Below are 22,105 nucleotides of genomic sequence, written 5' to 3'. Positions count from 1 at the left end.
ACTAGTAAAAAAAGGAAAACTTGCTGATCTGATAAAGAAGTGTCCACAAATACAAATGAATTCTATCTATAATCACTTTCAGGAGGAAACATAATTAGAAAATGAGGAAAAGAAATTGTAAAAATTCTGGCAAGCTGGCATGGAGCCCAGGGGAAAGAGACACATGCTCTCTCCAGAAGCCGTCAGAGTTGTGCATCTTCTCAAAGCTCTTAATTGTTCAGGACCTGTGAGGTTTAGTGTAAGGCAAAGAGTTTCCACAGCACGCTGTGTCACAGTTCTGTGGAGACCAGGGGAAGCACGAAGCACAAAATCCTATTGAATTAATTTGGTTTTTAAATCTTTTTATTTTTTTTTTGAGATGGAGTCTTGCTCTGTCGCCCAGGCTGGAGTGCAGTGGCGCGATCTCGGCTCACTGCAAGCTCCGCCTCCCGGGTTCAAGCCATTCTCCTGCCTCAGCCTCCCGAGTAACTGGGACTACAGGCAGGTGCTCGCCACCACACCCGGCCATTTTTTTGTATTTTTAGTAGAGACGGGGTTTCACCGTGTCAGCCAGGATGGTCTCGATCTCCTGACCTTGTGATCCTCCCGCCTCGGCCTCCCAAAGTGCTGAGATTACAGGCATGAGTCACCGCGCCGGGCCTATTTGGTTTAAATTGTTAACTGTCATTTGTTCTTGTGCGCCAAACCCAAGGACTGCCTTTTTCTCTTTCTTGTTCAATATCTTACATATATTGTTATGATATGTCACTAGCAGAAGATTAAAACAGAAGAAAATATACTAGGACATTCTCACAGATGAACATTTGATTAGAATGGAATTCTAGTTAAATAAACCTGGTAATTAACGTCAAACAGAAAATGCCTGGTGTCTGCATAAAAATGGATTACTGATTTTTTTCCCTCCCACTGTCTTGCCAGTGGTCTTTTTTTCTCCCCACCCCCTTTTTCTTTTCAAACTGTAAGAGTAACACAAGCTCAATTAAAAACTGAGAAAATACAAAAAGGTTAAAAAAAAAAGGAAAACAACAATTTTCCAGAATCCCACTACCATAGATGATCTCACAGTTTCCTTTCATCTGTTTTATTTACCTTTGTCAATACATATGTATTCTAATTTTTAAATTAAAATAAATTTTAAATTTCATACGTTGTCTTTTACATTTTATGTTTATTTTACATTAGCATGTTTCACATCTTTAAATGGTCTTCAAAAGCATTATTTTCAATGACTACAAATACGTCCCACCATTCTTATTATTTCACTTTTAAGTAGGTTTCTTTTAATTTTGCTATGTTTATTTTCTTAGGATTTATTTATGAGATAATTTTTAAAATGATGTATTTATCAAATAACTATTTAATCATAAGGTAAAAACTTTCTTTTCTTTTTTCTTTCTTTTTTTTTTTTTTTGAGACGGAGTCTCGCTCTGTCCCCCAGGCGGGAGTGCAGTGGCGCGATCTCAGCTCACTGCAAGCTCCGCCTCCCGGGTTCACGCCAGTCTCCTGCTTCAGCCTCCTGAGTAGCTGGGACTACAGGCACCCGCCACCATGCCCGGCTATTTTTTTTTTTTTTTTTTGTATTTTTAGTAGAGATGGGGTTTCGCCATATTAGCCAGGATAGTCTCAATCTCCTGACCTCGTGATCCGCCCGTCTTGGCCTCCCAAAGTGCTGGGATTACAGGCGTGAGCCACCGCGTCCAGCCAAAACTTTCTTAAAGTTTAATATTCCTTTAAATGATGACATCTATTTTCATCCCCACAACAGTATGTGAGTGTGGAGATATACGTACTCTTCTTTATGAAATTATGTGCTCAGAATATATTTTTATTTTTCAAATTTCACAGGTAAAAACTGTGTTGCTTGTTTCTTTAATATTTATTATACCTTATTAGGGTTGCCAAATAATAGATATTTTCATCTACTCCTGATTTCCTCATCATTCTGGATGTGTCCCTTTCTAATCCACACAACCTTTGAATTCTTCCTCATGTAAATCCCAGCACTAAATTTTCTTGACTGATTTCAAGCATTTATTCTTTTGGATAAACTTGATTAATTTCTGTTGAAACAAAGATGAGCTGGGAAGAGTTAACATCCCTACAAGGTGGACTCCTGCCATACAAGAGCACAATTTAGTTCTTCATCTGTTCAAATTTCATGTTGTACTTCTCAGTAAAATGCTGTACCTTTCAGTATGATACGTACATCTAATGTTAAGTCTAGAAGAGTGCCCAGCACTTGGTAGATGTAAAATCAAGGTTTAAAATGAGCAAACAAATGAAGCACAATGCCCGGGTTTGTCCAGCAGGTCAGACGAGGGCCAGAACTGAAGCCTCAGGCCTCTTAGCCCCAAGTCCCAAGTTTAACTCTCTGCATGTGACCTAATTATGCCAGCCAGACTCAGACAAATAGAGACATTACTTATTTTCCCACTTTTTTGTGGGCCGTACTCACAGGAGCCTGGCACTGCTCTACTCTCTGTAAAAGTGCAGGTGAAACCTGGTTTCTGTCTTTCAGTTACACACAACTCACCTAACCTATTCTCTACACCTTAGCCCCATGACTGGCCTGCTGGGAGATAAAGTGGCCCTGTTCGATGCATTCGGAAGTAGGCTCAGTGGCATCTTGTAACTTGCCCCAGGTGGCAGATCCTGCAAGTACCTGACACCAACATTCCCTCTGCGTTAGCTTCTCCCTCCACTCTCTTTCTCCCTTCCTCCTGGGCCAAGACTAGGTGGGAGTCCTGGTTCCAGTAGCAGAATGCAGAAGCAACCGAAGCCTCTAGGCTCAGCATCTATGGAGAGCGTCTTTGCAGAAATTTCAGCCTCCTCAGGAAAATAGCAGAAAATCACAGACGCTACGAAGAGATTAAATTAAAAGGGCTTGTGATGAGTTCATGCAGGTCATCTCTAGAGTCACTTCTCAACCACTGGAGTGGCCTTCCAGGGCCTACAGACTCCACAGCTCCAATAAAGGCAGAGCCAGAGAAAGGCTGTCTATGGCTGTTGACGTCATTGTAACCTCCCAAGGCTGATGAATCCTGGGGTGACATTTATGTTATTTAACTGGATCCTCATTTTACAAATGAGGACAGAGCTTCAGAAAGATAAAACGGCTTACTCGTGATCCTATAGCTAGTCAGCGGCAGGGCCTAGACCTATCCTGGCTCTGCCTGATTCCAGTCCACATGTTCTCAATGGCCTCATGTGTCACAACCCCTCACCATGTCCCAAGATCTCCTGCTGGGCCTCCCATGCACCACACACAGGACACCGTCCCTGGGCTCTGAGAGTTGCGCTGCAGTTGTTTTATTAGAATCAGCCTGGTAAAAACTAAATCAGAAAGTCTGACTAGGAGGACCAAAGGCGCTCCTGCGACAGTCCTGGGCCCACAGCAGTCTTCCCGTACCCCAGGATCACCCACTCCTCATCTGCAGGGATAAAATCTCCTCGGTCATTCCGTGCAGACCTCGGTGAGAACCAGCCCACAGTGTGGAGATGGGACTAATGTCAGACAGATTAGGATGAGGATGGCTCCCTCATGACCCAGTAACAGGAGAATGAGCGCCTGCCTGGGCTGGGGCAGGAAGGAGATGCGAGGTGCTTGAGGGCATGCTGGGGCTGAACCCAGAGAGGGGCAGCATCTGAGTTTGGGTTTCTGTGAAGAAACCTCCTCGTCCTGTGAATTGTCGGTCAGCTCCATTCTAGAAACATTAAAATTGTTATGTTTTCCCAGCCCCAACTGCCACTTTTGCATCCTGGTCACATCCTTCTCCCACCTGTACTAACTTCCAATGCAAGACTCACCCAAAATGTGGAGCTAAAAGTCAGTGGGGAGGCAAGGACAGGTGTACACCACAACAGGCCGGTCAGAGAAAACTGGCTTTGGCCTTAGTTTGAGTCCTGGAGGAAAGTATGGGGGATGTGGGCCTGACCAGGGCCCCCTGAACATCTTACCACCTGCATCCTCCGCATCAGGCCTCAAGGCCAGGTGGAGGCTATCTTTTGGCCTCTGAGCCCATGACTGCCAGGGAAGTTCCAGGACTTGCAGCCATACTGGTTGACTCCAAGGCTGGTCATGCTCCATTCTACCTACTACAATTCAGTTATCAAATTCTGCCAGCAACTTTCTGCTCACTCTTAAGGGGACACATTCTTGGGAGTTCTTGATTCCTAAGGGAGCCAGTCTCATCCCTTCTGGCAGTCTCGCCTTTTTCCATTGGTGAACGTGACCCTAAGTGGGCTTGAGCTTTAGAGGCTGTCCAGAAATGCCAGTGAACGGAGTGTCTGTGACTCACGACCTGCACCGGAGGCTCTGAGGGACCCCCTGTGATCAGCTGCCCTCCCCCGCCTCACTTCCCAGAGGTCACTACGGGACCTGAGGGCCTACAGACCAGAAACTTGGCTCTGTTGAAACTCTCTCAAGAGTGGAACTTTACCTTCTACCCTAGGAGAGGAGTGTGATGGCACAGACAAGATAGAATAACAGCTTCCAGCTTCATCCATGTCCCTGAAAACTCTGACAGGTGCACTTGTAATCCCAGCACTTTGGGAGGCCGAGGCAGGTGGATTGCTTGAGCCCAGGAGTTTGAGACCAGCCTGGGCAACACGGCGAAACTCCGTCTCTACAAAATAATACAAAAATTAACTTGGTGTAGTGATGTGCACCTGTAGTCCCAGCTACTTGGGAGGCTATGCGAGAGAATCGCTTGAACCCAGGAGGCGGAGGTTGCAGCGAGCAAGATCATGCCACTGCACTCCAGCCTGGGCAACAAAGTGAGACCCTGTCTCAAACAAAGCAAAACAAAAACCTTCTGACAGAAAGAAATCTTCTTTGAAGAGCTCCTAATGGCCAAAACTGGAATGATATGCACACTAAAATAACCCAAAGTTATTGGATTAATATCCAAAGTTTAAAATAAGACACATAAGTTCATAACAATATAAATAAATAAATGAATAAGTAAACAAGAAAGAAGGGACACATTTTTTTCTTTTTTTTGAGACAGTCTCTGCCACCCAGGCTGGAGTGCAATGGCGCGATCTCAGCTCACTGCAAACTCCACCTCCTGGGTTCAAACGATTCTCATGCCTCAGCTTCCTGAGTAGCTGGGATTACAGGTGCAAGCCACCACACCTGGCTAATTTTTGTATTTTTAGTAGAAACGGGATTTCACCATGTTGGCCAGGCTGGTCTTAAACTCCTGGACTCAAGTGATCCACCTGCCTTGGCCTCCCAAAGTGCTGGATTTACAGGCCTGAGCCACCACACTCAGCCAAGAAGAGACAAATATATCTTTTTAAAAATAATTATTTTATTTATTTTTTAAGTTCTGGGGTACATGTGCAGGATGTGGAGGTTTGTTACATAAGTAAACATGTGCCAGGGTGGTTTGTTGCACCTATCAACCCATCATCCAGGTATTAAGCCCAGCATGCATTAGCTCTTTTCCCTAATGCTCTCCCCTCACACCCTCCCCTGACAGGCCCCAGTGTGTGTTAATCCCCTCCCCGTGTCCGTATGTTCTCATTGTTCAGCTCCTACTTATAAGTGAGAATATGCAGTGTTTGGTTTTCTGTTCCTGCCTTAGTTTGCTGAGAATAATGGCTTCCAGCTTCATCCATGTCCCTGCAAAGGACACGATCTCATTCCTTTCTATGGCTGCATAGTATTCCATGGTATATATGTACCACATTTTCTTTATCCAGTCTATTATCGATGAGCATTTAGATTGATTCTATGTCTTTGCTATTGTGAATAGTGCTGCAATGAACATACACATACATGTATCTTTACAATAGAATGATTTATATTCCTTTGGGTATATAGGCAGTAATGGGATTGCTGGGTCAAATGGTATTTCTGGTCCTAAATCTTAGAGGGATTGCCACACTGTCTTCCACAATGGTTGAACTAATTTACATTCCCACCAATGGGGTAAAAGCATTCCTATTTCTCTGCAACCTCTCCAGCATTTGTTGTTTCTTGACTTTAATAATCGCTATTCTGACTAGCGTGAGATGGTATCTCATTGTGGTTTTGATTTGCAATTCTCTAACGATAGTGATGTTGATCTCTTTTTCATATGTTTGTAGGCCATATGTATGTCTTTTTTTGAGAAGTGTCTGTTCATATCCTTTGCCCACTTTTTAATGGGGTAGACAAGCCTATCTTATAGACAAATTGCAAATAATACATATGGATGCTCCTTATTCCAGGAGGTGGAGACTAAATATTCTCCGTCTTTAAGGGTGGGCTGACTTGGTGACTCCTTTCCAAAGACTACAGTAGAGGGAGGAACGCATAGCAACTTTACAGTGGATAAAAAACCGTGAGACTACATTATTCAAATGATCAAGTTTTACATCACCAGAGATAAGAGATATTGATACCATGTACCCCGATGCAATGTGACAAGAAAGATACTTAACTTCTGAGGTGTCTTTCCAAAAACCTCAAAACTCCAAAACCCCAGTCTCATGGTAAGGAAGCACCAGACAAACTCAGACTAGGGGGCATTCCACCTGGCCAGGCCTCTTGAAGACTACCAAGACCATGAAAAACAAGGAAAGCATCAGTCCAAACTGCATTATTTTGTAAGTCCCTGCCATTTCACAGACCTTGGTCAAAGTGAAACATTCCACAGGGGTTCAGGCTGTGAGAAACATTCTGCCCAACCACCTGACTTTCTTTCTTTCTTTTTTTTTTTTGAGACAGAGTCTCGCTCTGTCGCCCTGCTGTGGGATAATTAAGGAATTAGGCCGAGGGGTTGAGGAGGAATTATTTAATTATTTAGGTGCACCGACCTAGTTGGATTAACATCCAAAGGACTGAGCCCTGAACAAAGAGTTAAGCTACCTTTTAAGCATTTCATGGGGTGGGGGGAGATCTGTGCAGGGGGAAGCATATTACAGAAGCCAGAAACAAAGACAGTTATTTAATTGAGACATGCATTACATTATTTCCTACTGTTCAAGGAACAACATGTTTTAAGACTTGAGATTATCTGTCTAGTGACCTTGCAGCTGCAAGCTAGAGAAACATGGTCTTCACAATACCTGGGAAAGGGAGAGATAAGGCTCACTAGCCACAGAAGGAAAAACAGGCAGTTAATTTTGAAGGACTCCGGCTCTTTCTCTTCCTCAGGGGGAACTGGGTTTTTTCTTTTAACATACAACTGAGTTTTTGCTTACACATTCTTTAATTTCTTTTAATTCCTGTTCCAGCAATGGCTGGAGGGCAGTGGTGCAATCTCAGCTCACTGCAAGCTCCGCCTCCCGGGTTCACGCCATTCTCCTGCCTCAGCCTCCCGAGTAGCTGAGACTACAGGCACCTGCCACCACGCCTGGCTGACTTTTTGTATTTTTAGTAGAGACGGGGTCTCACCATGTTAGCCAGGATGATCTCGATCTCCTGACCTCGTGATCCAGCCGCCTTGGCCTCCCAAAGTGCTGGGATTACAGGCCTGACCCACTGCACCCAGCCCCAACAACCTGACTTTCTTATCACATCTTGCTGGGAAAAAAGTCCGAGGGACCTCATTATCACATCCTGCCAGGAAAAGGGCCAAACCGCTTCATCATGGGAACATCTTATCAACATCTATCTGGGTAGTAAACTGTACCTCCCCAGACCCCTACCCAGGTGTATAATTGCACCAGCTATAAGCAGCAGCGGGCCCTGGCATTAAGCTGGCCCCCATCTCCAAATAAAACCTGCATTGCAGTAGAGCTGCCATCTCTCTCTCTCTCTGTCTTTCTTTCTTTTCTTTCTTTTTTTTTTTTTTTTTTTTTTTTGAGATGGAGTCTCGCTGTGTTGCCCAGGCTGGAGTGCAGTGGCACAATCTTGGCTCACTGCAGCCTCCATCTCTCAGGTTCAAGCGATTCTCCTGCCTCAGCCTCCCAAGTAGCTGGAACTACAGGCACGTGCCACCACGTCCTGATAATTTTTGTATTTTTAGTAGAGACGGGGTTTCACCATATTGGTCAGACTGGTCTTGAACTCCTCACCTCGTGATCGGCTCGCCTCGGCCTCCCAAAGTGCTGGCATTACAGACGTGAGCCAGTGCACCCGGCCTCTCTGTCTTTCTTTAACTCTTTCCTTCCCTTCAAAACCTAACAGAAAGATGGACAAACTGTTTGTCCTGTTTTGTTCAAAAGAAAACAAGATAAGAAAATGCTGGATTTCAGATACCTGCCATGTAGGGTTTCAGGCCCTTGCTGAAGGACAGTGAACAAATTTTTTAAGAGGCAAGTTTTTGTAACAATTTGAATCAATTCTTATTTGCATCTAGAAATATATATATATATTTTTTAAAGAGCTGGCAAGTCCTTATAAATTAATAAATTGATCAATGGAGGTGGCATGGAGTCCATCAGTGGTGCGGGGGAGAGTGAGGGAGACCTGCTTTGCTCCTGGTGGACAGCTGGCAATGTTTTGGGATAAACAAGAACTTCAGTGCCAGGAAAGAGGGTTTTATTTGGCATCACGTCCTTCTGCACACTAAAGGGCCTTTCAGCTTTTACAAGGACTCTAAAAAGAGGAAGTAATATGATTTAGAGCTGAAGACCTTTGTGCATCAGTTTGGCCAAGGGCAGAGGCAGGCCCTTGTGTGACTGTCACAGGACGCAGGAGACTGTGTCTGGGAGGCTCTTCCTTGTTCTGGAATAGATCTCATCTCTGATTCCTTATATGCCAGGATGGGCTGAGACCACATGCTGCATCCACCCTGAAGGAAGTTGGGAATGCACATGAAGAAGCTCAAGGTGGTGGCAACTCAGGAACTTAAGCCTGAGTACAGAAGTCAGGCCTGCCTAAATGTGTTTCTTCATTTTGGGAGGCCGAGGCGGGCAAATCATGAGGTCAAGAAATAGAGACCATCCTGGCCAACATGGTGAAACCCCATCTCTACTCAAAATACAAAATTAGATGGGAGTGGTGGTGTGTGCCTATAGTCCCAGCTACTTGGGAGGGAGGCTGAGGCAGGAGAATTGCTTGAACCCGGGAGGCAGAGGTTGCAGTAAGCCGAGATCGCACCACTGCACTCCAGCCTGGCAACAGAGCGAGACTCCACCTCAAAAAAAAAAAAAAAAAAAAAATGTGTTTCTTTTTTGTATGAATGTGTGTGTTTGGTGCTGGTGGGAGACTACAGGAGGGGATGGTATTAGGCCTGCCTAAATGTGGGGGTGGCGTGAGGCCTCAGAATTTTTTTCTCAATCAGATAGGAAAAGGAGGCAGAGTTATTTGCTTTCTGTGAAAACTGCTTTTATGATATGGTTTGGATGTGTGTTCCCTCCAAATTTCATGTTGCAATGTGGCCCCCAATGTTGGAACTGGGCCTGGTGGGAGGGTTTGTGTCATGAGGGCAGATCTTTTATGAATGGCTTGGTGCCTAGTGCCCTCTGCATCACAATGAATGAGTTCTCACTTTGGTAGTTCACATGGGAGCTGGTTGTTTATAAGAGCCTGGGTCTTCCCCCTTCACTCTCTTGCTCCTTCTCTTGCCATGTGACACACCTGCTCCCCTTCTGCCTTCCACCATGATTGGAACTTCCTGAAGCCTCACCAGAAGCACAGCAGATTCTTGTGCCATGCTTGCACAGCCTGCAGAATCATGAGCCAAGTAAATCTCTTTTCTTTATAAAGTACCCAGCCTCAGGTATTTCTTTTCTTTTCTTTTCTTTTTTTTTTTTTGAGACGGAGTCTTGCTCTGTCGCCCAGGCTGGAGTGCAGTGGCGCGATCTCGGCTCACTGCAAGCTCTGCCTCCTGGGTTCACGCCATTCTCCTGCCTCAGCCTCCCCAGTAGCTGGGACTACAGGCACCCACCACCACACCAGACTAATTTTTTTGTATTATTTTTAGTAGAGAAGGGGTTTCACTGTGTTAGCAAGGATGGTCTCAATCTCCTGACCTCGTGATCCACCCGCCTCGGCCTCCCAAAGTGCTGAGATTACAGGCGTGAGCCACTGTGCCCGGCCAGGTATTTCTTTATAGCAACACAAATGGACTAACCCAATTTAGGACACCACACTAGTGGGAGGGGTCAGGCTGTTGGGACATTGCTCCTCTCCAAGCCATTTCTGGATGCCTCATTGATTGGATTTGCATTAAGCAGTCATTCTGCGGCAAGATCGCAAATCTACTTTTCTTTATTTTTTATTTTTTACATTGGAGTCTCATTCTGTTGCCTAGGCTGGAGTGCAGTGGCATAATCTCAGCTCACTGCAACCTCCATCTCCCGGACTCAAGAAATTATCCGGCCTCAGCCTCCTGAGTAGCTGGGATTACAGGTGCCCACAACCACGCCCAGCTAATTTTTGTATTTTTAGTAAAGACAGGGTTTTGCCATGTTGGCCAGGCTGGTCTTGAACTCCTGACCTCAGGTGATCCACCCACCTTGACCTCCATAAGTGCTGGGATTACAGGTGTGAGTCACTGGGCCCAGCCTACTCTTCTTTATTAAGGGGCCTGATTCCTTGCTCTGGAAAAGATCTCATCACTTATCCCTTATCTGTCAGGACAGGCAGAGACCACTCACCTCCTCCACCCTGAAGAGTGTTTTAGGCGAACACAGTGAGAAGCTCAAGGGGGTGAAACTCAAAAACGTGTGCATGAGCTGTGGAATAAGGCCTGCCTAAATGTGTGTATAGGGTGGTGGTTGTGGTATGGGGGTGGTGCTAGGGCTTCCTAAATTTGGGGAGATGATGAGAGGCATTAGCAATTTTTCTTAACCAGATGAAAATAGGTGGAATAATACTCTTTAATGTAAAGCTCATTTTAAATCAGGGTAGCATGACAGGAGGAAGATTAGAGCTGACTGGCAATCACCCCCTCTCTGGTCTCTTTCTGGAAGCTTCCCTCATCAGTCCGCATTTCCTCATTCTTTACCAAGACCACAAACCTCTTGTGCTTTATCATGGTGCACAAACCCAGCAGGTGTTCATCCAACATATACTCCATCAACTTTTTATCCCACATGTACTCAGGGGAGAGGACCTTGGTGGGTTTGTGATTAAGCAGGTACTTGTTAAGTGGCTTGGTCGATCATCATCGCCTGGTGACAGACTGTGGTGAGCCTGTAAACCTCCAGCACTGACCCACCAAATAAGGCCCCTATGTAATAAAAGTCCCCTTTACCCTCAGGAATATGAGCTTGGGACTGAAGCTGGCATTCATAGGCAAAGGTGTCCTGATGGAACCCATAGAAGCCAGGATGGATGGTGGCAAACAGGGAATACAGGATCTCCACACCCACGTGGTCACTGAACTTCATGTCCACATCTGTGCACACAAGGTAATCCACCTCCTAAAGGAAGTACTGCTGGGGAAAGTTGCTGACCACCTCCATGCGGTGCCTGGTGATGTCCTACCAGTGGGCATAGATCCGGACCCGGAGGATGACCATGTGCCATCCCTGTTGGAGCTTGATGTGTGGAACATGACCTGGCTGGTTGGTGAAGATGTAGTAGTTCACCCTATGTCCCCCCATGAAGTGTGTTGTGGGAAGTCAGGGACCCCGAACGGAGGGACCGGCTGAAACCGCGGCAGAGGAACATAAATTGTGAAGATTTCATGGACATTTATCAGTTCTCAAAATTAATACTTTTATAATTTCTTATGCCTGTCTTTACTGCAATCTCTGAACATAAATTGTGAAGATTTCATGGACATTTATCAGTTCCCAAATAATACTCATAATTTCTTATGCCTGTCTTTACTTTAGTCTCTTAATCTTCTTATCTTCGTAAGCTGAGAATGTACATCACCTCAGGACCACTATTGTACAAATTGATTGTAAAACGTGTGTGCTTGAACAATATGAAATCAGTGCACCTTGAAAACGAACAGAATAACAGCGATTTTAGGGAACAAAGGAAGACAACCATAAGGTCTGAGTGCCTGCGGGGTTGGGCAGAATAGAGCCATGTTTTTCTTCTCTCAGAGAACCTATAAATGGATGTGCAAGTAGGAAAGATATCGCTAAATTCTTTTCCTAGCAAGGAATATAATATTAAGACCCTAGGAAAATAATTGCATTCCTGGGGGGAGGTCTATAAACGGCCGCTCTGGGAGTGTCTGTCTTATGCGGTTGAGATAAGGACTGAAATACACCCTGGTCTCCTGCAGTACCCTCAGGCTTATTAGGGTGGGGAAAAAATCCTGCCCTGGTAAATTTGAGGTCAGACCGGTTCTCTACTCTCAAACCCTGTTTTCTGTTGTTTAAGATGGTTATAAAGACAACACGTGCACAGCTGAACATAGACCCTCATCAGTAATTCTAATTTTGCCCTTGGCCTTGTGATCTTTATTGGCCTCAGAAGCATGTGATCTTTGTAACCTACTTCCTGTTCATACACCCCCTCCCCTTTTGAAGTCCTTAATAAAAACCTGCTGGTTTTGTGGCTCAGATGGGCATCACGGACCTACCGATATGTAATGTCACCCCTGGCGGCCCAGCTGTAAAATTCCTCTCTTTGTACTCTTTCTATTTATTTCTCAGACCAGCTGACGCTTAGGGAAAATAGAAAGAACCTACGTTGAAATATTTGGGGTGGGTTTCCCCAATAGTGTGTCTCTGCACTCTCCAGGAACAGCTTCAGGAATAATATGTATTTTTTTTTTATGGCAAACACAGTTTATTCAATGGTGGCATTCTAGCACTGGAACTGCTCATTTAGCAGGTCAGTGTTGAAGGTCCCCTCCCACACAATGGGAGCCAGCCAAGGGGTCACAACAAGGGCATCGTTTCTGGAGGGTGTTAGGGCATCTGGCTGGGTATACACCATCCTTGATAATTTTACAACTTGCTGGCCATGGTGTTCTCTAAGAGCCACGCTTGCCCCAGCTAGTAAGCTTTTCAGGATCTGGCTCTGTGGGTTCAGGTAACAATAGCTAAAAAACGTCAAGAAGAGAGTTATTAGGAGAAGAAAGGTCACACAAAGCAAGCTGCATTTTTGTTTCCCAGCCAGTGTCTGCAGGAGCTGGGTCATGGCTCCACAACCGAAGGATGCTGCCTTTTCTCTCTTCCGCACTGCAAAGTTTTCATATGCAGTGGTCTTCCTGGTCTTCCCAGAGCAAAGTGATGCTGAACCCCTGAACCATGAGGGGTCCACACCCCCTAATCCCTACCCACTACTTCAGAAGCCCAGCCACCCCCCAGGGTCAACTTCTGCCCAAGGGAGCACCTGGGTTTGGGGGAACTCCAGGGCACTCTGCAGTGAAGATGCAGGTCCCAGTGGACCTCAATGAATCCAGTTTGTTTGAGGTTTGTTAATGTAACCAGGTGGCCGCATTGAGTCAACAGACAACTAGACCTCAAGGACCAGCATGTGGGAGAGAAGTCAGGGCTCCTAAAACAGGCTCAGGACGCTGGCTCAAGGGAGGCCACTGAGCAGGTCCAGGACAGGGATTGTGATGAAAACAGAGCTGGGCAGGAGCCACCAGAGGCAGTTGGGGGGCTGGCCTGGTGGGCAGAGGGCTTGTGCTCTGGCCTGCCCTTGACACATAGCTGTAAGAACTGTAGCTAAGTACTGAGTTTCCTGGAAAAAAATCCATAAACTGGAGACCAGAATATCTTCAAGGCAGGCAGACTTTATCCAGAGAGGCTGACAGGGCCGTCCTTCAGGCTTGATGTGAGTGTCATGGTAGAGGGAACAGAAGATCTACAGATCAGATAACTTTATTCTCCTAAAAATCACTTACCATCCACTAACCATTGACTTCTGAGGTATTGGGGCTTACGTTGTGGTTAAGATTAGGCTGCTAAAATTAATGTGCATTACCTTGTTGACTGCTCAGAACCAGGCTAGGTATGGATGACACATAACTCTCATTGTACAGAGGGGGAACAGGCTTAGAGGGGTGTATGACTGGCCCATGGCCACATGGCCAGTGGCAAGTGCTGACACCAACTAAGCTGCCTGACTTCAGGACTGGAATCATGGTGACCCTGTATTCTGACCCTCTGTCTCACCTGTGTATTCCTTGAGGTTCCTTTATCCAGGTTCTTTTCCCAACAAGATTCCCTCTCTTCTCTTCCTTAGACTCCTATGTCAGCTGACCCTCAGATAGAACCCTCAAGACAGTGATGAGAGACTCAGCTGGTGCCCTTTGTTGACACAGGGCTAATCATACTGCCATCGCACACACCTCCTCCTCCTGCTATCCTTGGCAATTCCAAGCATGTACCTCCTGGAAAATGAAGCCTATTACACACACCTGCCCCCCGCCTCACTGTGGGACTAACAGCAGGTGAAAAAGTGTCCCGTGGCAGATAAGGAGCACTGCCACCTGCAACACGAAGCTGGCTGGTGCTCTTGTGCCACCTTGCCCCTGCCTTCACACAGAAGCAGGTAGCTGGAGACACGGGTTGTCCAGGGGTTCTGAAAACATCTCCTGGCAAGCGGGAAGGGAAGAGTGTGCTCTGATGAGTGTCTTCTTTTTTTTTTTTTTTTGAGATGGAGTCTCTCTCTGTTGCCCAAGCTGGAGTGCAGTTGTGCAGTAGTGCAATCTCTGCTCACTGCAACCTCCGCCTCCCAGGTTCAAGTAATCCTCCTGCCTCAGCCTCCCAAGTAGCTGGGATTACAGGCACCTGCCACCACGCACAGCTAATTTTTGTATTTTTAGTAGAGATGGAGTTTTGCCATGTTGGCCAGGCTGGTCTCAAACTCCTAGCCTCAAGTGATCCACTCACCTTGCCCTCCCAAAGTGCTGGGATTACAGGCATGAGCCACCGTGCCCGGCCTGATGAGTGTCTCTTAAGGGATTGTCGTCTCTTTGTGGTCTGGATTTGACATTTCCAGTTATGCATTAGAATGTTGGCGTATTCCTAACGTGCACCCCTGATCAAATGCTAACATAGTGGTAGAACACCGAGATAACTCTGTGATGTTGCAAATGCCAGAAAACTGAAGAACTGCTTTGATGAGAAAAAATGGCAAAGGCTAAAACACATGCAGTCAATGTGCTTTTGGGTCTGGCTGTGTGTCTCTGTGCCTCTGGTGCTTGTCTGGCAATTCTGTTCATCCTAGGGCATTGGATGGAGGACCTCGTTGCCCTGCTTACCCTTCCTTGGGAATTGGAATCTTGGAGCTAAAGAAGCTCACAGAATGAAGAAAGAGGTGGAGAGTCCAAGGCCCATGGTGCAGGGAAGGACCAGGAAGGGAGACTCAGGGCAGTTTGGGACCCCCTGGGCAGGCCCCAACTCCTTAGCTCTGCCAGGCCACTAGCCTGAGAACCTCCATGCTCTGTGGTGTCCATGGAACCTCCTGGGCTCTGGCCTCCCTGACTCCAGCGTCTCCCACACAGGTGCCCGTATCCTCCTCATACCGTTACTACCAGCCACTTCCATTGTCCAGCACCACAAACCCATTACCCCATGGCTTCCTAAAACCCTCAAACCTCCCCAAAATCCTCATTTCCCCTCTTTCCCTGGAAGCCATGGACCATGCTGTGACTCATATGCCAGGGGACAAGGCAGCTTCCATAAGGCACTCCCCTACCCCACTCCCTAGATCTGGGCCACCCCAAAACGAGAATCAGAGTGAATCTTCTCTCAGCTGCTCCCATAGCCAGTGGGGACAAGGCCCTGCTGCACTTACAAGTGCCAGAGAGGGCAGTAGTAGGAAACCAACTCTGATCAATTCATTCCTGGAGGCCTCATCACAGTTCCCACCCTTTCTCAGGTGCCCACAGACCCATTCAGAGCACTGGCAAGGCCTCTGCCACTCTGCCACAGCCTCATTCTATTCTCTCACAGACTGTTCCTCCAAACCCACTGGACCTCTCATATGCCTTACTTTTTGGCAAGTTATTTGATGCACTTAAAACATGGAGAATTTCACATAATGGTTTTCAATGAGAGCAATATTCAAGGTAGCCAGACCATCAATAATACTGAAATCTGAATTCAGAATTCAACACTCCTATGCTTTCTTAAGCACACCTTTGTGAATAATAGCTTTCTCTTCAAAGTCATGTTATTTTCTGGTCTCATCTAGTTGTTAATAATCTAGTAAAAGGTTAATTAGAAGCAGTGATGCCATCACCTTACTTTGTTTTCTAATTTTAAAAGAATTGCTCAGCCAGATGTAGTCACTCATGCCTGCAATCCCAGCACTTCGGGGCGCCAAAGTGGGCAGATCACTTGAGCCCAGGAGTTCGAGACCAGCCTGGGCAACATAGTGAAACCCCATCTCTACAAAAAATACAAAAATTAGCCAGGCATGGTTATTGCACCTGTAGTCCCTGCTTCTGGGAGGCGGAGGTGGGAGGATCACTTGAACCCAGGAGGTTAAGGCTGCAGTGAGCTGTGGTTATGCCACTGCACTCCAGCCTGGGTGACAGAGCAAGACCTTGTATCAAAAAATTAAAACAACGACAAAAAATAACTGATGTAACTTTTACCATCAAGTGTAATATGTGATGCCGCTTTTTAATTTTTAAAGTTTGTTTTCCTGCTTTATTGAGGTATAATTGACAAATAAAGATTGTATATATTTACTGTGTACAACATATTTTGATATATGTGTACACTGCGAAACAATGATCACAATCAAGTTAATATATTCATCACTTCATATACTTACCATTTTTTGTGTGGTGAGAACATTTAAGATCTACCCTTTTAGCAAGTTGTAAGTATACAATATAGCATCATTAACTATAGTCGCTGTGCTGTACATTAGACCTCCACATCCTGCTGCATAACTGAAACATTGTACCTTTTGTTCAGTATCTCCCATTTACCCCAACTGCCCTCAACCCCTCGTAACCACCATTCCACTTTCTGCAACTCTCTACTCTCTGAGTTCAACTTTTTTCAGTTTTCACATACAAGTGAGATTATGCAATATTTGTGTTTCTATGCCTGGCTTATTTCACTTAGCCAATGTCGTCCATGTTCATCTGTGTTGTCACAAGTCACAGGATTTCCTTCTGCTTAAAGATCGACTAATATTCCATTGTATAGGTACACCATATTTTATTTTCCCAATTATTCCTCAATGGACACTTAGATTGTTTGCATATCATGGCTATTGTGTATAATGTTGCAGTGAACACGGAGTGTAACTGTATCCTTGACAAAGGATTTCATTTCCTTTGAATTTATATCTAGTGGGGTTGTTGGATCATATGGCAGTTCTACTTTTAATTTTTTGAGAAACCTCAATACTATTTTCCATAATGTATGCATCAAGTTACATTCCCACCAACAGTGTATAAGGGTTCTCTTTCCCCACGTGCTCACCAACACTTGTTATCACTTGGCTTTTTAATAACAGCCATTCTAAAAAGTGTGAAGTGATACTTCATTGTGGTTTTGATTTGCACTTCACTGATGGCCAGTGATGTTCAGCACCTTTCCATACACCTTTTGGCCATTTTTTGGAGAAGTGTCTCTTCAAGTCCTTTGCCCATATTAAAATCAGGTTATTTGTTTGTTTGTTTGTTTTTGCTATTGAATTGTATGAATGCCTCATATATTTTGGATCTTGACCCCTTATGAGATATAAAGTTTGCAAATATTTTCTCCCATTCCATAGACTACCTTTTCATTTTGTTGATTGTATCCTTTGCTTTGCAGAAACTTTTCAGTTTGCTGTTTAGTTTAGCTCAGTTCAGTTTAGTTTATTGTTTTTGCTCTTGTTGCCTGAGCTTCTGGTATGATGTCCGAAAAATCATTGCCAAGGCCAATGTCAAGAAGTTGTTCCTATGTTTTCTTCTAGGAGTTTTACAATTTTAGGTCTTACACTTAGGTCTTTAATCCATTTTGAAGTGATTTTTATGTATAGTATAAAGGCCCAATTTAATTATTTTGCATGTGGATATCCAGTTTTCCCAGCACCATTTATTGAAGAGACTATCCTTTCTCCATTGTTTCCTCTTGGCACCCTTGTAAAAAATTAGTTGGCTATATATGCTTCAATTTATTTCTGGGCTCTTTATTATGTTCCATTGGTCTTTGTGTTTGTTTTATATGAGTACTATACTCTTGATTACTATGGCTTTGTAATACAATTTGAAATCAGGAAGTCTGATGTCTCCAATTTTTTCCTTCTCATGATTGTATAATCAGAAGAGCTTTGCCTATGAACACCAGCTTCAGTTACAAGCCCATATTCTCACAAATGAGGAGGACTTTTATTACATATGGGCCTTATTAGGTGGGTCAGTGCCAGAGGTTTACAGGCGCACCATGGCCTGTCACCAAGCGGTGATGATCAACCAAGACAACCACATCAAGGACCTGTGGCATGACAAAAGCCAATTAAACAAGTACCTGTTTCACCACAGATACACCAAGGTCCTCTTCCCTGAGTACATGTGTACTCAATGGCTACTGATGGATATGTCCTATCAGGAGCAGACAGGCTTGCCCACCATCATAAAGCACAGGAAATTCATGGTCATGGTAAAGTACAAGGAGGAAATAGACTGATACGGAATGCTTCCATAAAGGGATCAGATTGGGGTTGATGGCCAGGCAGACCTGTCTTCCTCCTGGTATGGTACCCTGATTTAAAATCAGTTTTAATGAAAAGATATAATTCCACCTCTTTTTTCTGTCTGGTTAAGAAAAATTGCTGGTACTTCCCACCATCTCACCAAGTAGCTGGGATTACAGATGGGTACCATCACACCTGGCTAATTTTTGTATTTTTAGTAGAGATGGGATTTCACCACATCGGCTAGGCTGGTCTCGAACTCCTGGCCTCATGTGATCCTTCTGCCTTGGCCTCCCAAAATGATGGGATTAAAGGCATCAGCCACCACACCTAGCCAAGATTTCCCTTTATAAAGGGAAGTTAGTGTTTTACAGAAAAGCGTGTGGAAGCTACAAAGAGTTCCCATAACTATTCTCTTTACCTCACCTGTGACCCCATGCACATCATTTCCCCTTGCATACATGTGGTATGTTTTTTCACAACTGTTGAGCCAACATTGATACATTAACCAAAATCCATAGTTTACAGTAGGCTTTATTCTTTGTGCTGCACATTCTATAGGTTTTGACAAATGAATAATGACATGTATTCACAGTATCATACAGAATAGTTTCACTGACGTAAAAATCCTCTGTGCTCCACCTACATTCATCCCTCCCTCCCTCTTTCAGAAGCCATGGCAACCACTGATATTTTAGTACTTCCATATATTTGCCTTTCTAGCATGTCATATTGTTGGAGTCACACAGTATGTAGCCTTTTCAGTTTGTCTTTTTTAACTTAGTGATATACGTTTAGGCCTCCTTTGTGTGTTTCAGTGGCTTAGTAGCTTATTTCTTTGTGTCACTGAATAACATTCCATTGCATGGATGATGTACCACAGTTTGTTCATACATTCACCTGTTGAAGGACATGTTTATTGCATCCAGAGTTTGGCAATTATGAATATAGCTTCTATAAACATTTGTGTGCAGGACTGCATGTGGACATAAGTTTTCTTTATTTTTTTTATTATACTTTAAGTTCTAGGGTACATGTGCACAATGTGCAGGTTTGTTACATATGTATACATGTGCCATGTTGGTGTGCTGCACCAATTAATTCATCATTTACATTAGGTATATCTCCTAATGCTATCCCTCCCCCCTCCCCTACCCCACGACAGGCCCCGGTGTGTGATGTTCCCCTTCCTGTGTCCAAGTGTTCTCATTGTTCAATTCCCACCTATGAGTGAGAACATGCGGTGTTTGGTTTTTTGTCTTTGCGATAGTTTGCTGAGAATGATGGTTTCTAGCTTCATCCATGTCCCTAAAAAGGACATGAACTCATCAATTTTTATGGCTTCATAGTATTCCATGGTGTATATGTGCCACATTTTCTTAATCCAGTCTATCATTGTTGGACATTTGGGTTGGTTCCAAGTCTTTGCTATTGTGAGTAGTGCCACAATAAACATAAGTGTGCATGTGTCTTTATAGCAGCATGATTTATATTCCTTTGGGTATGTACCCAGTAATGGGATGGCTGGGCCAAACGGTATTTCTAGTTCTCGATCCCTGAGGAATCACCACACTGTCTTCCACAATAGTTGAACTAGTTTACAGTCCCACCAACAGTGTAAAAGTGTTCCTATTTCTCCACATCCTCTCCAGCACCTGTTGTTTCCTGACTTTTTGATGATTGCCATTCTAACTGGTGTGAGATGATATCTCATTGTGGTTTTGATTTGCATTTCTCTGATGGCCAGTGAGGATGAGCATTTTTTCATGTGTCTGTTGGCTGCATGTCTTTTGAGAAGTGTCTGTTCATATCCTTCACCCACTTTTTGATGGGGTTGTTTGTTTTTTTCTTGTAAATTTGTTGGAGTTCATTGTAGATTCTGGATATTAGCCCTTTGTCAGATGAGTAGATTGCAAAATTTTTCTCCCATTCTGTAGGTTGCCTGTTCACTCTGATGGTAGTTTCTTTTGCTGTGCAGAAGAAGCTCTTTAGTTTAATTAGATCCCATTTGTCAATTTTGGCTTTTGTTGCCATTGCTTTTGGTGTTTTAGACATGAAGTCCTTGCCCATGCCTATGTCCTGAATGCTATTGCCTAGGTTTTCTTCTAGGGTTTTTATGGTTTTAGGTCTAACATGTAAGTCTTTAATCCATCTTGAATTAATTTTTGTATAAGGTGTAAGGAAGGGATCCAGTTTCAGCTTTCTACATATGGCTAGCCAGTTTTCCCAGCACCATTTATTAAATAGGGAATCCTTTCCCCATTTCTTGTTTTTCTCAGGTTTGTCAAAGATCAGATAGTTGTAGATGTGTGGTATTATTTCTGAGGGCTCTGTTCTGTTCCATTGATCTATATCTCTGTTTTGGTACCAGTACCATGACGTTTTGGTTACTGTAGCCTTGTAGTATAGTTTGAAATCAGGTAGCGTGATGCCTCCAGCTTTGTTCTTTTGGCTTAGGATTGACTTGGCAATGCGGGCTCTTTTTTGGTTACATATGAACTTCAAAGTAGTTTTTTCCAATTCTGTGAGGAAAGTCATTGATAGCTTCATGGGGATGGCACTGAATCTATAAATTACCTTGGGCAGTATGGCCATTTTCATGATATTGATTCTTCCTATCCATGAGCATGGAATATTCTTCCATTTGTTTGTGTCCTCTTTTATTTCCTTGAGCAGTGGTTTGTAGTTCTCCTTGAAGAGGTCCTTCACATCCCTTGTAAGTTGGATTCCTAGGTGTTTTATTCTCCTTGAAGCAATTGTGAATGGGAGTTCACTCATTATTTGATTCTCTGTTTGTCTGTTATTGGTGTATAAGAATGATTGTGATTTTTGCACATTGACTTTGTATCCTGAGACTGCTGAAGTTGCTTATCAGCTAATGGAGATTTTGGGCTGAGACTATTGGGTTTTCTAGATATACAATCATGTCATCTGCAAACAGGGACAATTTGACTTCCTCTTTTCCTAATTGAATACCCTTTATTTCTTTCTCCTGCCTAATTACCCTGGCCAGAACTTCCAACACTATGTTGAATAGGAGTGGTGAGAGAGGGCATCCCTGTCTTATGCCAGTTTTCAAAGGGAATGCTTCCAGTTTTTGCCCATTCAGTATGATATTGGCTGTGGATTTCTCATAAATAGCTCTTATTATTTTGAGATACGTCCCATCAATACCTAATTTATTGAGAGTTTTTAGCATGAAGGGCTGTTGGATTTTGTCAAAGACCTTTTCTGCATCTATTGAGTTATCATGTGGTTTTTGTCTTCGGTTCTGTTTATATGCTGGATTACATTTACTGATTTGCGCATGTTGAACCAGCCTTGCATCCTAGGGATGAAGCCCACTTGATCACGGTGGATAAGCTTTTTGATGTGCTGCTGGATTCGGTTTACCAGTATTTTATTGAGGATTTTTGCATCAATGTTCATCAGGGATATTGGCCTCAAATTCTTTTTTGTTGTGTCTCTGCCGGGCTTTGGTATCAGGATGATGCTGGCCTCATAAAATGAGTTAGGGAGGATTCCCTCTTTTTCTATTGATTGGAATAGTTTCAGGAGGAACAGTACGAGCTCCTCCTTGTACCTCTGGTAGAATTTGGCTGTGAACCCGTCTGGTCCTGGACTTTTTTTGGTTGGTAAGCTATTAACTATTGCCTC

This window comes from Pongo abelii, chromosome 20 (genome assembly GCF_028885655.2).
Source record: "Pongo abelii isolate AG06213 chromosome 20, NHGRI_mPonAbe1-v2.0_pri, whole genome shotgun sequence".
Taxonomy (NCBI): Eukaryota; Metazoa; Chordata; class Mammalia; order Primates; family Hominidae; genus Pongo; species Pongo abelii.
The sequence above is the reverse complement of the archived record's forward strand: the minus strand, read 5'-3'. Positions refer to the sequence as shown.